At 37.0% G+C, this 18093-nt stretch overlaps 1 protein-coding gene across 8 annotated transcripts in view; it reads left to right on the forward strand.

Annotated features, from left to right (window-relative positions):
• CDH18 (cadherin 18) overlaps nucleotides 1–18093 on the forward strand; it is a 953252-nt gene that overhangs the window by 802678 nt on the left and 132481 nt on the right. The window lies entirely within an intron of this gene.

The raw sequence follows: 18093 nt of genomic DNA on the forward strand, positions 1-18093 counted from the left end.
GTTGGTTCCAAACCAGGATTGTTTCTTTAGGATACTGTAAGTCCTCTTTAGTGTATGAAAATCCTTTTGAAGATTTCCTTTCTCTCTACCCACCCACCCCAACTTAAAGCTATGTAACCAATCACTTCTCACAGTGCAGCTTTCTGTCCATCAATCCTATCCGTGTGTTTTAATAAAAACACCTTTTTGCACCAAAAATAAATACTAAACAAAACAACCACTAAGTTTTTTTATTTAACTATTGAAATGATGAAGAAAAGTGACATTATAAAACATTATAAAACATTATAAAACAATTTATCATCAGGGATAAAGAGATTTCATGTACGAATAATGTGAACATCACTAGAAGAGCTAAGAGGTAAAGGAGGAAAGAGGAAGATTTAATTAGGCAAAGACTCGTATTTGGTTCAAAAGTTTAATCTGAAAAGAAACAACAAACAAAAAAAATGTGAGAATTAATTGCTAATGTTTAATTACTTAACCAACATTCCAGAATGTCTAATCGACTTTTTCCCTCTAGAACTAAGACATTAAATGTACCGGGCGTTTAGCTGAGTTATGCTTAAACCTGGTTCTAGAATCCAAGACTCTATTCGAATGGAGGGTTCTGTGGGCAAGTTCTTTAAAACGCATCACATCATCTTTTGTGCCTCCACAGCTCTATTTTCATCTAACAAAAATAGCTTATCAATTTGCTCAATTTTCTTATACTGATAAGTGAAACTAAGCTTTTCCGACATGTGGGATGGACTCCCCAGCCCCCTGTAGGCCGTAGCATCATCAACGCAAAACTAGTGGAAGAGAAGTGGGAACGGAGCAAGTCCTGTGTGATCAGTCTGTGGTCTGGCCGAGTTGGCCTAGGTTCTGAGGCGCACTGACCCTCCAATTTCCTGGCCCTGTTCCCTGAGCAAGTGCTGCTGCACAGAGGAGATTGCTGCCTCTAAATTGCCTCTGCTTGTTTGGGTCAGGCCTCTGAGACCCACTACAAAGCCATCCTTAAAATTACATCTGTCTCTAATTGCCTAAGGGATTCAAAATGTTGCATTTCTTGCCCTTAAGTTAGGAATGTCAGTAAGCACCGTGACTCCTCTAATTTTATCTTGTGAGACCACATGTCTTTCCTGGGGAGGTGGGTTGTAAATATGCCCAAGTCTGTGAATGACTTTGACATTAAAAACAAAACAAAAACAACAAAAAACTTGCATCAGTGTTTTCCAAGAACTCCCTTTTATTATTGTTCTCACTCTCAAATTAGAGCACTTTTAATTTTTTAATTTAATTTTTATTTTGGTTTTCTTAGTGTTGAAATTTTTTCATAAGTTTTTATTTTGATTCCAATTGGTTAACCTGCAGTGCTGTATTAGTTCCAGGTGTACAATGTGGCAATTCGGCAATTCCAGGTCACACAGCGTTCATCTGGACCAGTGTACTCCTTACTCCCCATCACCTAGTTCACCCATTCCCCCCACTTACCTCCCCTCTAGTGACCATCGCTTTGTTCCATGTAGCTAAGAGTCTGTTTCTTGGTTTGCATCTCTCTCTTTTTCCCATTTGCTCCTTTGTTTTGTTCCTTAAATTCCACATATGAGTGAAATCATGTGATATTTGTCATTTTCTAACTGACTTCCTTCACTTAGCATGATACTCTCTAGTTCAATCCATGTTGCCAATAGCAAAACTTCATTCTTTTTATGGCTAAAGTGATATGCCATTGTGTGTGTTTGCCTGTGTGTATCAGTTCTTCTTTATCCATCCATCTATCCATGGACACTTGGGCTGCTTCCATATCTTGGCTATTGATGCTGCCATACACATAGTGGTGCATGTATTCCTTTGAATTAATGTTTTTGTATCCTTTGGGTAAATACCCAGTAGTACGATTCCTGGATCATAGGGTAGTTCTATTTCTAATGTTTCAAGGAAACTCCATGTTTTCCAGAGTTTGTACCAGTTTGTATTCCCACCAACAGTCCATGAGGGTTCCCCATTCTCCACATCCTTACCAACACTTGTAAACTAAGAGCATATTTGATCTGAAAATCCATTATCTTCCAATTAGAAAGTTTTCTCCTTTACCTGATCTCCATCAATCTTTTCTTCTTTCCCTTCTGTTTTTGAACATGACATGTGCTATATTTTAACACCTTTAATGATTTTATTTTCAGTTATAAAATATGGGAAATTTTACCCTATATCAACTTTTCTCTCTTATTTGTGTTTTCCAAATTCTTCTCTATATGTCAATATGTTTTTTTGATCATTTACTTAATTTGGATTTTTTCAGTACTGGTGTGGTAGTTTATTGCTTTTAGACTTTTAATTTATTTTTTTAAAATTAATTTTTAGTGTAATTTTAAAATTTATTTAAGAGAGAGAAAGCATGCAAGTGGGGGAAGGGGTGGGGTAGAGGAATAAGGAGAGAAAACCCCAAGCAGACTTCCTACTGAGCAAAGAACCCAAGTCTGTGCTCAATTCCAGCTCCTTGATATCATAACCTGAACTAAAACCAAGAGTCAGAAGCTCAACTGATTGAGCCACCCAGGCACCCCAGTTTTCAATTTAATTTAGATTCAGTAATTAATTTCATGTTTTAAACTGCATTTTTTCTGGGCAGCCTTTGTGGCCCAGCAGTTTAGCGCCGCCTTCAGCCCAGGGCTTGATCCTGGAGACCGGGGTTGAGTCCACGTCGGGATCCCTGCGTGGAGCCTGCTTCTCTCTTTGCCTGTCTCTCTCTCTCTCTCTCTCTCATGAATAAATAAAATCTTAAAAATAAATAAATAAATAAATAAATAAATTAATTAATTAATTATATTTTTTCTTCAGATAAGCCACATTTTACTTTGTATTCCAGTCTTCATCTTAGCAAATGACAAGTCCATTCTTCTTGTTCCTCAGGGCAAAAGCAAAATAATGAAACAAAAAACAACCAAACAGAAAGTCATTCTGAGTTTTCCCCTTCTCCCACATCTTGCCACCAATCCACTGGCAAATCTCACCAACTCGAGCTTCATTATATATCCTCAATTTAATTCCTTCATTTCACCTCTACTTCTACTACAGGTATACCTCAGAGATATTGCAGGTTCTATTCTGGACCATTGCAGTAAAGCAAGTTGATGAATTTTTTTTTTTTTTGGTTTCCTAGTATATTTCTTATTTTAAATAATAAATTTATTTTTTATTGGTATTCAATTTGCCAACATACAGAATAACACCTAGTACTCATCCCGTCAAGTGCCCACCTCAGTGCCTGCCACCCAGTCACCCCCACCCCCCGCCCTCCTCCCCTTCCACCACCTCTAGTTTGTTTCCCAGAGTTAGGAGTCTTCCATGTTCTGTCTCCCTTTCTGATATTTCCCACTTACTTTTTCTCCTTTCCACTTTATTCCCTTTCACTATTATTTATATTCCCCAAATGAATGAGATCATATAATGTTTGTCCTTCTCCAATTGGCTTATTTCACTCAGCATAATACCCTCCAGTTCCATCCACGTCGAAACAAATGGTGGGTATTTGTCATTTCTAATGGCTGAGGAATATTCCATTGTATACATAGACCACATCTTCTTTATCCATCATCTGTCCATGGACACCGAGGCTCCTTCCACAGTTTGACTATTGTGGACATTGCTGCTATAAACATCGGGCTGCAGGTGTCCCAACGTTTCATTGCATCTGTATCTTTGGGGTAAATCCTATCCTGCAGTCTGTTAAATGTACAATAACATTACGTCTAAAAAATACAGTGTGTATCCATTCATTTAAAATACTAGATTGCTAAGGAAAATGCTAATCATCTTCTGAGCTTTCAGGGAGTTATAGTCTTTTTGTTGGTGGAAGGTCTTGACATTGTTGAGTGCTGAATGACCACAGTGATGGTTTCTGAAGGTATTGTTGCAATTTCTTAAAATAAAACAATGGTTAATCTTCATATAAACTTCTGCCTACATTTTTATTTGTTATATATATTTTTATTGGAGTTCAATTTGCCAACATATAGTATAACCCCCAGTGCTCATCCCATCCAGTGCCCCCCTCAGTGCCCGTCACCCAGTCACCCCTTCCCACCTCCCCTTCCAGTACCCCTTATTCGCTTCCCAGAGTTAGGAATCTCTCATGTTCTTTCTGCTTACATTTAGTGAGTAGTTGTGACATGCAAGCACTGTTCTATTTCCTATGTTTCACCTCACTTTATCCTTTCACAATGAAAGAGCTATTTTTATCTGATTTTACATCTCAGGAAAATGAAGTTCAAAGAGGTTAAGTAATTTCTTGGTAGGCGGGCCAAGGGTGATGGCCCTGGGTGGCTCCCTTTGGCTCAGGTCATGATCCCAGGGTCTTGAAATCAAGGCCTGCATTGGGCTCCCTGTTCAGCAGGGAGTCTGCTTCTCCCTCTCCCTCTGCTCCTCCTCCAGCTTGTGTTCTCTCTCTCTCTCTCTCAAATAAATAAATAAAATATTTTTGTTTAAAGTGTTTTTACCCCGAAGAGGTTAAGTAAATTAACCAAATTCACAAAGGATTATGTAAAAGACCGGGTGCAAACTTGGGCATTCTCATTTTAGAGAAAAGATTCTTTGTATGCTAAGCTAACCTGAAATTGTCTTGAGTATATGGATGACTTCCCTTTGGGGCTGCACACTCTTCATCTGAAGGCTGTTGAAATTCCTTGCCGAGATCAGAAGTTGAAAGTTGGTTTGATAGAGCCTGGCATTATGATTTTAGAGGCTCAACAGCCTTAGGAAGCAAAGATACTACTGGGACCAGAGCAAACCTGAACAAGGGAACAGATATACTATTTTTTTTTACTTTGTATGTATGTATGTATGTATATTTTTGGTTTGGGTTTATTGTATTTTTTGAAGGATCCACATACAGAAAAAATAGCATTTTAGTATCTGGTATATTACAACTTCCATGGAATAATTTTATCCAACTTCTTCCTAGCCCTGACCCACAATGTCAGAGAAGACCTTTGAACTCCTCCGCACGGGAAGAAGGAACAGCAGTTCTAACGAGTTATCTGCTTTCTGTTTATTGTTGCTTTGCTAGCTCTAGGCTTCCAGACACAGGTGATTCGGAATGATTTAGCTACACAGCACAAAAAACTGGTCTTGCACATATTGCTTTCATCTGTCTTATAGCACCTACTCATTAGAGTCTGTTGTGAAGTAAAACTGAGACAGTGTTTATGTGTTTTCTGTGACACATGCCATAGGATTAGGAAAAATGTACACTTTATCCCTAAGAATTTTCCCATCATTTTGGCTTTCAAGCTGCATTAAAGATTAATCACTAAAAGCTTATGTTGCCTGGATGGCACTTTTACAGAGTTGAGTAGCTTTTCCCCTATTAGAACATTTCTTTGGTCAATTCAGTTCGACTCTAAGTGAGTGGTTTCCTCAATTTGCACTCTTTTCCAAAAACCACAGCCAGTAATCACTTACTCAGAATAAAATTTGGACCTAAGTCGAGAAGCTGGGTATAACTGGGTCAATTACCTCTTATCAGTCAAGTGAGAAGGAAAGACACTGTTTGAACTTGCATAGTCCATGCAAAATATTCAGTAAATACATGCACTAAAGGAGTGTTTGATCTACATGCAGTTACCACCTCACTGTATACTGACAGAGGAGAAAATGGAGAGGAATTTCTTCTATAAAACAAGGCAAAGGAGGAACAAATTAGCAAATGACCCCTATGAGCTGCATAATAAAAGATTTCTTTTAAATGGCATTACAGTTAAGTAGAGGGTTTCATGAAAATGAAAACACAGATTCAGAATTGACAGGTCTGGGTTTGTGTTTCCAGCAAGTTCTCAGGTACTGCCTAGGCTCTGACTCCAAGCACCACACATTGACAATAAAAAGGTCTAAAAAGCTTGAGAGAAACTATGATGGTTCTGGTTCGTATGCTCTGTGCCACCTTAATGATCATCTTGTCATTAATTAAGGTACTGTTTTATTTAACAAGTGTTTACTGACAAACTTGTTCTATGTTGTACGTTGGGCATTCACTACGGTGCTTGGTATATGTCAGGAAACAAAACAGACCCGTATCCATGACCACCTGGCTTATAGTCTAGTCCTCAGGGGTGGTGAAGAGAAGATAGACAATATACTATAAAACATAATAAAATTAAAATTACGTATAATTCTAGAAAGTGGTGATTGCAGTGGAATAAGAGAAGCCATTAGAACAAGACATACGGACCAGGAGTGTGGAGACTGGGACCAAACAAAGTTCAGTATTAAATAAATAAAGCCTCGGGGTTAACATTGGCTTTTATAGTATGCCCAATTTAACAGGAATAAAACAATCTCCCAGGGAAAAAAAAATCTACCTGCAATTTGTAGATTTCCAAAAGCTCTACTTTAATTTTCCTCAGAGGAGCAAGACTCCATTAAGACAAGAGGCACAGATGGTTTTGATTCAGTCTTTTTCTCTCAGTTTTGCTTGAGAGGAGATGATATTTATTCCATCATTTCTGGCTGAAAGAGAAGAACCACATTGCTTATAAAAGGTAAATCCATAGTCATGTAAATAAGATTAAAAAAAAAAAAACTCATGCTTGCAAATTGCCAATAAGGGTGGAGAGTCAGCTAAGAATACACATTGTCATGATCTTAGCTTTTTTTGTTGTTCTTTTTATTTTTTTAGCAACTATGGTAATTCCACAAGTTTATGTAAGTAGTTTTGTCTTTCCAAATGAAACAGCTTGAATTTGATGTGTATTGAAAACACATTTTGGAGATTAGAGATTTCAGTACATATGAAAATTGCTAATTGAACTTATAAGTAAATAAAATTTAAATCATAAATGTATTTCTCTTTCAAGACACATCATGTGAACTGAACATTTACCAAACATAGAAAATAAAGTAAAACCCTTTCACCAAGAAGATCATTCAAATAAAAAAATATATGCATTTTTGGTTGGAAAAATGTTTGTGCATGGTTTTTGAACCATTAAAGTAGTGATTAATAAAAAAAGTGATGAATGCTTATTAATTAAGCCCCAAACCTAGTTGTAAAATTTGCAGCTTATCAGCCTTTTCTGTAGTGTTTATTGCCCTAAGTGAATCAGACTATATAAAAATCAAGGGAGGGCTTTTTAACTCAGTAATTGAAAATCATCGATTGAGTCAGGTCTATTTCAGCAAATAGTGGTTTTATGGGTAATATTTCACAATTCATTGGCACTTTACTAAGAGAAAAATTCGTCTTTACTTTTAGGAAACTTTCCCTTGCTGCCATCACCTGTAATAAATACACATTTTGACCAAAAATTAATCGGAATGTCTATTTTTTCCTCTGCCAAAGCACATAAAAATGATTGTAACTCTTTGAAGCAATTACTTTGGAGAATTATATTCTGTAAAACCATGTTCAACTTGTTAGACATATCTGCGAACTCCTCTTTCAAAATCATTTTCAAAGATAATTTGTAATGCAAAACAAAAAAAAACTGGATAAAAGATGGATGGATACATATATGCAGACATGCATGCACATACACAGCCTGCTTTATAAGAATTTATACCTGTTTTCTTCTTTTTTGGCACAAATATGTCATAATCATTCACCCAAATCACTAATTAATTACATAAAGCCTCAACTTAGCACATACATTTCCAACCATCGAATACAACTTCCAGAGATGAGGGGCTGTATTATTAAGGGTTTGACGAACATTCACTCTCATTTCTTGTGGTCTTCCAGGAGTGATTCCACAAAAAAATAAAAAATAAATAAAAAATAAAAGATTAGATAGATAGATGATAGATGATAGATAGATGATGGATAGATAATAGATAGATGATAGATAGATGATAGATAAAAATAAAAATCACAATAGCAACATCTTTCCCATGAAAATTAAACCAAGAGAAGACAATTTTTGGAGTTTCCATATGTTTCTACATACATAAATTTTATTTTATGCAATCTAAAGAGAATCACCTAATGACCAACATCAATATAGATATCTGATATCCTTATGTCCAAACAGTTGCCTATAGTAAAACACGAAGTACTCCGGTGGACAACTCTGGTTAGGTTGGCCTACAGATCTACATACGGAACGTGCTACATCCATCCATTTGCTCTGGAAAACAAACCTGGAATCAGTAATTAGTAGAAAGCTCTGAACAATTTTTAACTAATCTGGATGAGTTATTTGATATTTTGCATTTTGTGTCTTTGTCCTCGTCAACAAATCGGGATTCATGCGCAAATATCCTGTCCTACCACCTCACAGAGCCATTTTGAGTTGAAAGCTAGGTTATGTTGCCAAGCTTGGTAAATTTCAAACTACTAAAATAGTTCTGAGAACAATGTTCCTCCAAGCATCTTCTTTAACTGATTATATTATCTGGTCATCCTGACATATGACAATATAATAAAAACAGTAAGAGCAATACTAATCTTTGCTTCTGATTTTGTTTATGCTTTCCCAGGTAGTTTTCTAAGTGCTTTGCACGTGCTTCTATTTATTTATTTGTTTGTTTGTTTATTTATTTATTTTTAAAGATTCTATTTATTTGAGAGAGGGAGTGTGTGTGTGTGTGTGTGTGTGTGTGTGTAGGGTAGAGGGAGTAGGAGAAGCAGATTCCCAGCTGAGCAGGGAGCCCAATGGGAAGCTTGGGGCTCCATCCTAGGACACTGAGATCATGACCTGGGACCAAAGCAGACACTTATCCAAGCAAGCGCCCTGCACCTGCCTTTTATTTAATCATTACTATAGCCTTATGGCAAGATAAGCACTCATGACTCCCCTTTTCTAAAGGAGGAAACTGAATCATAGAGAATTAATTTCCTTAAGGCCAGTTAATCAGTAAGAATAGGATTTGGACTCCATCCAGTTGGTCTTCAGACCCCGTGTTTTTAATCGATATATTATTTTCAGGACTGCTTAGATTACTAGTGTGGGAATAGAAAAAAAAAAAGAAAACAATAATAGCTTGCCCTATTAGACAGTGATATTGTTATGTATCAAAATATAGTTATTTACAAGCTTTTCTCTTCACACATTATAGTTCTGCAAAAATCATGTAATATAATAATTTAGATGAGAGAAAACTTTCCTTTCACTTAAATTCCTGCATACCATTACAAGAATACTTCAGGGAAAGGGACTTGTTTTGAATTTGACCAGTATTTCCAGGTTACAAATAGGAAGTTACTAGAACAGAATAATTCCATCCAGGGTCTTCTCACTCATTTCTGTCAAAGCCTACATGTTTCGGTAGCCAGAAAATTATGTGAATATTAGCTAGGAGATATCCCACCCTTCAACATCTCGTTCCCTAAATAAGTTTTTAAAACCATGTTTAAACTAATCCAGATTGGGGATGTCTGGGTGGCTCAGCGGTTGAGTGCCTCCCTTCCACCCAGGGCCTGATCCTGGAGTCCTGGGATCGAGTTCCGCGTCAAGCTTCCTGCATGGAGCCTGTTTCTCCCTCTGCCTGCGTCTCTACCAATCTCTCTGTGTCGCTCATGAATAAATAAATAAAATCTTAATAAAATAAAACAAAATGATCCAGATTTAACTCACGTGGCGGTTATGTAACGATAAAATAAAAGGCGTGCTATTTAAATGTGTGCAGATCTGCTTCAGGATTGTTTTCTGTACCCTTTTGTGTTCTGAGTACTTACAAGTGATAATGCAATCAATATTCACCAAATTCATTATTTCATTGAAGGAATTAACGGGATTCTTTTCGTGATTTGTAATTTGTTTAGAATGTAGTCATATTAACATGTAAAAAGCAAACAGAGGGCATAGGCTGCATTTAATAACTGTTGACAATATGGAGGTAATGGCTGATATCTTTGCTTCAGTGAGTTCTGTTTGACAGCAGGGCTGCAATGTGAAATCTGAGGGCGATGGGTGATCTATAAAGAGACATCACAGAGAGCGGGATATGTAGGAATTTTCTTGTGTTTCTTTAGAGCGAGGAGCTAGGTAAGCACACTGGAGACCAGCGAGTGCTGTATAGATGACTACAATGCACCGGCCACTACTTAAGACATCGTTGTCTTCTTTTACTGAGCGGCCTCCAGCAATCAGAGCAGAGTCTGCATCCTGCTGTGAATCAGCCAGCAGCCAGCGGGAGAAAGCTTCCACAAAGGCATGGGTGCAGTGCTTCCTGGGAGGGCACGCACCCGCAGGCACCCACAGAACTACAGAACGCAGAGAGGGTGGGACATGATCAGTAAGGTTCAGCTTTTTCCCTAATTACAGGTGCCCAAATTAAGAAGAAAAGTTGGAAAATAGTAGACTTGTAAGTGTTCTGTAATCCTAAATTTGGGTAAGGAAGGACCTGGATCACAAGGCGATTAAGTGAAATAAGTGCAAAAAATCACATTTAATAGAACGTCCCGCACATGGAAGGTATTCATAGCTCTGTACATGTGCATGTACCTAGAGATAAAGGAGATTCATGACAGTGTGTAATAAAGGCCTGCTGATAGAGTTAGGATCAAAGGAAACTCTAGGGAAGAGCCCTGGGTTTGGAAGTAACACGAAGGCTCTTACAATCAGCAAGAAGATCAGAGGGAATGAAGGGAAAATGAATGTACATCTGAATGAGAACCTGAGGAAAACATGGTTAGGGGATGCATTTCTAATTGGAATTGGAAAAAAAAAAAAAAAAAAGGAAACCTCTGGAACTACAGATTGAGATATTGCCAATGCTGAGGCAAACAAAACAAATAGCTCACTATTCTAAATCCTCTAGGGGAAAAAATGCAAATCAGAGAACACTTCTTGAACTGTGAAGGTTCTGACTTGCATATTTGCTTTGAATAAAGAAACACATGCCCATCTTTGAACAAAACTGAAAAAGAGAAATGTGTGTTTTTTTTTAAGGCAGATGATAACTATATTGAGAATTTGCTATGTAATATGCATTGTTCTAAATGCTTTCATCAATTAAGTCACGCGAGTTCACATCAATCAAATGTAATATTTACTGGTGTTTCCATGTTATAACTGAGGGAAGTTAGACAAGAATATGGTGGACCCAAATCATGAATGTAGGCAGCTGACTTTAGTCCCCTAGGCCCTAGTCAACCGTACCGTATTACCAAAGTACATGTGTCATTTTTGCAAATTAGTCTACAAATACAGCTAAGAGAAAATCCCACTGACTAGAGCATACTATCGATGATCAAAAAGCAGCATTTGAAATAGAAAAAAGAAAGAGTAAATTTTTCAAAATATTAAAGGAGAATAAGAAATACTCTTAATTCATTTTTAGGGATGTTACATACCACTTATAATTGGTATGACATGATTTAATTTTTAGCTGTGCAATATAACGACTCAACATTGTATATATTGTGAAATGATGATCCCAATAAGTCTAGTTGACACTTGTCAACATACATAGTCACAAATATTTTTTTCTCTTGTGATAAGAATTTTTGAGATCTAACTTGCAGGGACCCTGATGTGGGACTCGATCCCAGGACCCCGGGATGATAACCTGAGCCAACGCTGATGCTCAACCACTAAGCCACCCAGGTGTCCCAACTCTCAGCAACTTTCAAATATGCAACACAGTATTACTAACTATACCCACCAAGCTATACATGACACCTCCATGACTTGTTTGTTTTATAAATAGGAGTTTTTCCCTTTCTGACTCTTTCACCTGTTTCACCTTCCCTCTGCCACCTCTCATCTCTTGCAACCAACAATCGGTTTTCTGTATCTCTGGGGTTTTTGTTTTTGTTTTATCTTGGATTCCACATATAAATGAGATCATACAAGATTTGTCTTCCTCTTATTTCACTTAGTACAGTGCTCTCAGGGTCCATCCATGTTGTTGAACGTGGAAAGATTTCATTCTTATGACTGAATGAGCTATTTTTAATTAGCCTATTACAAATATAAATTTCAGTGACATTAACAGCATGTGGTCCTTACTATCTCTGAGTGATTTTAAACACAGTACTGGATGATTATTATCTGTATCTCTTCAGTAATTCAAAAAGACGATATTATCTTCTCTTCAATTTTTATGAATAAAATGTAAGTAAGTTCCTTAAGACATAAGCCCTTTAGCAAAGCTCTGAATGTTTTTGTGGCGTATAGCAAAGTTTTTTTGATCCAGCCTATAACTTGAAAATAGCCTCAGTTTGAGAAATGGCTGATTTAGCGTCCTTGCTAAAGTTACCACAAAGGAGATATTAAGAGCTAAAAAAAAATCATTTTTAGATTTGTTTAAGAAGTAAAATAATATATTTTTAAATCAAGAGCCTGAGCGAATAAATTTCTGTTATAAAGCAAAGCAAAAACTGATAAATGTAGAATCACTTTGGATCTCAGCTGACGTAAAGAAAGAGTAAAATGGAAAGGAGTTATGTTCATGTATATTACTCTGCTGCTTCTAAATTAACGGAGAATATGCCAAAATTCCAACTTGATACACCTTCTCAATTATCCACATGCATTAAATATCTCAGGCCTATGGCTTACCTGGGCTCACATTCGGTGCTCTCTCTATAGTTAATTCGTTTTAGAATTATTTCTGAAAGGGAAATACTGCCAAGAGAGATGTGTAAACTCTTACCTCGTGAGCTCATGCAGTAACTTTGATAAATGGTACTTGAATCAGCGGAAAGACATTTATAGGTTCTCTGGGACCCTAAGAGTGAACAGCATTGAAATAAGCAGCGAAAGGTGCTAAATCAACAAAAGTGATATGATTTCTAGGTTTGTTTTAATAGAAAAGGTCTCTAAATAACCAAATCAATGCTTCATTTGATCTTTCTTCCTCAGCCATCATTTGCCATGTTAATTCCCTTCCTGCTTCAATTCTTGTTCTATATCCTTCTCTGATTATGTCTTGTTCTCTAATATAAATCACTCTTCAAATTATAAGTAACCCTATACAGAGAATTCCCAACTGTTTTAAGGAAACCAGATCTTTATATTCCATCTGCAATACATTGCATTGATTAATGCAGGGTTTTTCTACTTACTTCATAGGCCTCCTTAGGTGCTTGCACCATTTTTTTCTGCCTTGCCCCCCTACTAAGAAACAAAATGAGAAAGTATTGAATGACAAGTGTTTGGTTGAAGAAACATCTTGGGATGAGAATTAGAAAGTAGCTACTCTCAGACTGTAGGATCCTGGTCCACTTTGCAATATACCAGCATTCTTAGCTGCAAACACAAAACACATCCATATGCACAAACCAAAAAAACAAACACCCCCCAAACCAGGGGATTCCTACTAACTCTGGGTGCTATTTCATAGGATACAGAAACAACATTAAAACCCAAAAAGGTGCACTAGGACAGTTCATATGTATTAGTTCTAGTTGGCAGGTCCCACGTAGGATATAGCTACATAGGAAGGGTCACAGTGATCACTAATGCATGAATGGCCAAGGTGGGATGTGGCTAGATTGCTTAAATCATTAATTGAAAAAAAATTCAAAATAATCCACTCCCCCCTTCTTAAATTATTATTTTTTCTCTACAATTTGTTTCTTTTACTTTGGGGACATATCGTCTACTTTTCTAAGAGTCTCTAAGTGATCCCTATATTGTGCAAAAAAATCCTCCAAATTTGGTTGAGGAAAATTCAGTGTAGTCCATCTGTTATCATACTGTCTAAACCTGACTCAGATCTTGCTAACACAAAGCAGTAATTCTGCTAATTCCACCCATCCAATAGTTACATCTATAGAAGAAACAAAGCAATGTCAAAATAGTCTTTTATCCCTTCATATGTATCAAGATTAGACACACTGACTTTATCCCACTTGCCTTTTCTCAATAATTTTTTTTATCCTGATTATTAACATTTTAGTATACAATGCCCGGAATGAAGACTCAATGAAGAGCAATTTAGGCCATTAATTGTAATAAGTGGCACTCTCTTCATTATGTTGGGCAAGAGTGAGTTTATATCCATCCATCTCTTTATAACTATCATTATTATCCTGATTTGCCAACCCAGAGCTTTCTACTGAATGCCATGTGTTCAACTACTCATCAGTCTTTTTCACATAGATAGCTCTTAAGCACATAAAAGTCAATATAGCCATGAATTAACGCCCTCTTCACTGATCTTTATATCATCCTTCTAATCTTGTAGAGAGACTCGTCACTGACCCAAGTCCTTAAGCCAAATACTCGAGTGACATTTGAATCACTCTATTTCCCTTATACCCCATTTCCCATCAGTAGTCTTGTCCTTAGAAGCTTACTCCCAAATGTCTCACATATCCTTGTCATCACTTCATATCTGCTGTTAAGTTTAGGTCTGACCTCCATGTTTCCCATTATGATGTCCCGACATCCGTTCATTTCCTGCGTTGCTCAGATCACATCCTACTTTACGTAACAACAGCACTTGTCACTTGGATCAGTTTCTGTTCCTTGAAATACATTTCTGGGAGGCTGCACCCTCGTGATTTTCTTCTTTCCTCAATGGCCACTGGTCATGTGTTGCTTCTGTATTTTCTCCCAAACTCCCCGGCATATGCCAGTGTTCAATATTTGAGCTCCTTCTAGTCACTCATTCCTTTGCTAATCTCATCATGCTTAATGGCTTTAAGTATCTCCTTTATGCTGACCACATATACAAGACTAGGCTCTGGACTGCTCCTCTCAATACCAGCATATTGTGTGCCTGGTGTCTAGGAAGCATATCACTGCGCATGTACAAAATCAAATTCCTGAACTCTAGCCACTCCTCACACACGGTCCCCACAGTTTTCTGTAACTAGTCCAAAACCCTTGAGTCATACCCCATCCCTGTTTTGCTTTCATACTACAGATCTATCTCATTGGCAAGCACTATCTTCAAGACATACTCAATGCCTAGCCCCATCTCCTCGCTCACTCTAGCTTTGTCATAAATACCTCCTAACCCATGTCCTTAATTCTGCCCTTCTTCCACACAATCTTTTCCCAACCCAGCAGCCAAAGCAGTCACATTAAAATAGATCAGATCATGTTATTCTTTTGCTCAAAACCTGCTTTTGGCTTCCCATCTCATTTATTTGCAGGCCTTACAATAATGGGCATGTCTATAAATAATCTGGCCCATTGTGTCATTCTGATTTCATCTCCTCTTGTTCCTTTTGCTTTCAAGATGCTGATTTTACAAATTCCCCCCCAATAAGCTAGAGAGTACCCACATGACAGCACTTGGACATGTGACTCGTTTTGCCTGGAACTTTTCTCTCATTTCTTTCAAGTCTGTGTATCCCTAGCAGGCAGTGGTGTGCTAGTAAATATTTAACAGACAGAAATATACATGCATGTGCATAAGAACATATGTTTATTGTCATTTTTACTGGTATAGAAGACATGTAGCACCCTATTTACAATTATAAAATATGCATTGCTATTTATTGTAAATTCCATGTAGCCTCTTGATGCTAACAGAATGCTTGCATTGATTTTAGCCAAACTTTTGCATCCATATACAACCTATTGTTGCAATTCAATGAGTATTGACATAATGCTATCATAAATAATGCTTGAACACTATCTGATTCAGCAAAGAAGTTGCTCAGGTCATTGACAAATAACTAAGTCTAGTTCCAGTGTGAGTATCACTTACTATTTTTGTGGTTTGTTGTTGTTTTTTATTTGTTTGTTTGTTTGTTTTACACTTACTATTTTTGATTACATGAATGTGTAGGTAAAAGATGTTTATATGAACTTCGATTTTTTATCAATGACATGAATACTTTCTTCTGCTAAGTTCTCATTAGAATATTTTTTCAAATTTTGAATTATTCAGAATGTAATAGTTACACATTGAGCTTATTCTGTTTTATTTATGCTCTCTCTTTTACATCTTCAGGTCTAGACATTCACTAAATCAGTAAATTAAACCTCAATTTAATAGCATTTCCTGAATCCCATGGTGAAAAATACTTCTACTGCCAATGATTTTCAGATTACTGAGATGACATCATTGAACATGAAATTGGGAAAGGATGAGCAGTATCACTTCATTCTGCAGTATTTCAGTCATATAGATTAAAAAGACATAAATGACATCAAGAGCATAAATAATAGTAAAATATGGTAATTCAATTAGAAATTGATGAGTTTTCATTATGTATTATTTTTAAATTTCCTGAAGTGTAATTTTATTATTTAATTTTAGCAATGGCTGTATTTACTAATCAGCTCTCCAAATTCTTGAAATTTTAACAATCTATCCTTGTGATCCAGTCCAAGGTAACTCCAACCCACCACTATTACAGTCCTAGTTAAAACTCTAAGCCCCAAACCAAATGCTTCATCCCTCCCCAACCCCAGTAATCATTACAACCTAATATGCTTTAAAAAAAAAAAAAAATTCAGGGATGCCTGAGTGCCTCAATTGGTTAAACATCTGCCTTCACCTCAGGTCATGATCTTGGGGTCCTGGGAATGAACCTACGTTGGGCTCTCTGATCAGCAGGAAGTCTGCTTCTCCTTCCCCCTTTGTGCTCTCTCCCTCTATGCTCTCTCTCAAATAAAAACTTTTTAAAAATGTTTTTCAGTAATCTGAAAATTCTCTAGAATCTTCTCTAGAATGTAAACTTCATGAGGGCAGTGATTTTGTCTGCCCCTAGGACAGTGCTGGATTCTAGTAGGAACTCCACAACTAGTAGTTGGAGGAATGAATGGCTTTATAGATAAAGGGATGAAGGAATCAATCTAGAGCCACTCTTTATTGGTCATATGCTTGTATAATCTCTGTCCTCAGATCAGACTGCAGTCACAAAAGTCCTTATCTATCTCCATCTCACTTTGACATTATGTCCTTTCACATATATTTTCATAGTGCGTGTTCTTAACTTAGGATCCTTCATGAATCACTTTTTGGTCTAAGTATTCCTTATGGTTTGCTTAAAGAATTTCACTAGTATAGGCTCAAAGATCAGCCTTACATATTGAATATATTCATTTTTCTTGGTGCAACTCTTTCTTTTTTTCTTTTTTTTTCCCTTAGTGTCAAAGGTTGAATTGTTCCTGCTCTCAAATTTATATATTAGATTCCTAACACCCACCACCTCAGAATGTGACCTTATTTGGAGTTAGGGTCTTTAGAGCAGTAGTCAAGTTAAAGTGAGTTCATAGGATGGGCTATGAGACAATATATCTAGTATTCTTATAAAAAGGGAGAATTTGGATGTAGAAATACTCTCAGGCGGGCATGATTTGAAGGTGTGGGGAGAATGCCATGTGAGCATGAAAATGTCCATATACGAGCTAAAAAGAAAGGCCTGGAGCAGGTCCATCCCTCCCAGCCATCAGAAGGAACCGACTCCACCAATTGATTTCAGACTTTCAGCTTCCACAACTGTGAAGCAGTAAATTTTTGTTTTTTAAGCTTCACAGTTTGTGGCACTTTGTTCCAAAAGCCCTGGCAAGCTTATTCGTTTAATATTCAAAGGAGGTAAATTAAATTTAGTAGCTTTATTTGTTTTATATCTTGCCTCATTTTATTCTAAATTCAAAACTTGATGCTCGGATGCATTTCTATGTGTTTTGTAGCACTCCATTCATTGAGCTAATATTCATTAAGGATAGCTGTGGGTCTGGGATTGTTTTAGGCAATAAGAGCACAGCAGTGAAAACACAACAAATAAAAATCCTCAACCTTGTGGAGCTTTTATTCTAGTGATAAAAGGGCAAATAGTTGTCAAAATTATTAAGTTAGTATATCAATAAGTAGATGAGTGCGATGGCAACACAAGAGAGTAAAACTGAGAGAGACAAAATAAATGAAGTCCTTGGGAAAGGTAGGATAGTGCACTGTGGCCGGTTTGCTAATGGAAAGATGAAAGCTGACATTATCCAATGGATTTGGCAGTAAGAGAGCTATTAAATGTGAGAACATTTTTAATATAGTATTGAGCTTCAATAAAGCCCAGAAGGTTTCAACTGGAAATAAGGGAAACAAAGTCTACTGTTCAGTAGACATAGATGCTTGATGCTGACTCTCCTTTGAGGAAGGACTTATAGCCAGGCTGGGGAGTACATTCAGCACCTCACTCCTAGCTCTCAGCCCCTTCGAGATCTATCTCAGGTGCCCAGCACCTGAGTGCCACAGTTGGTC

This window comes from Canis lupus, chromosome 4 (genome assembly GCF_003254725.2).
Source record: "Canis lupus dingo isolate Sandy chromosome 4, ASM325472v2, whole genome shotgun sequence".
Lineage (NCBI taxonomy): Eukaryota > Metazoa > Chordata > Mammalia > Carnivora > Canidae > Canis > Canis lupus.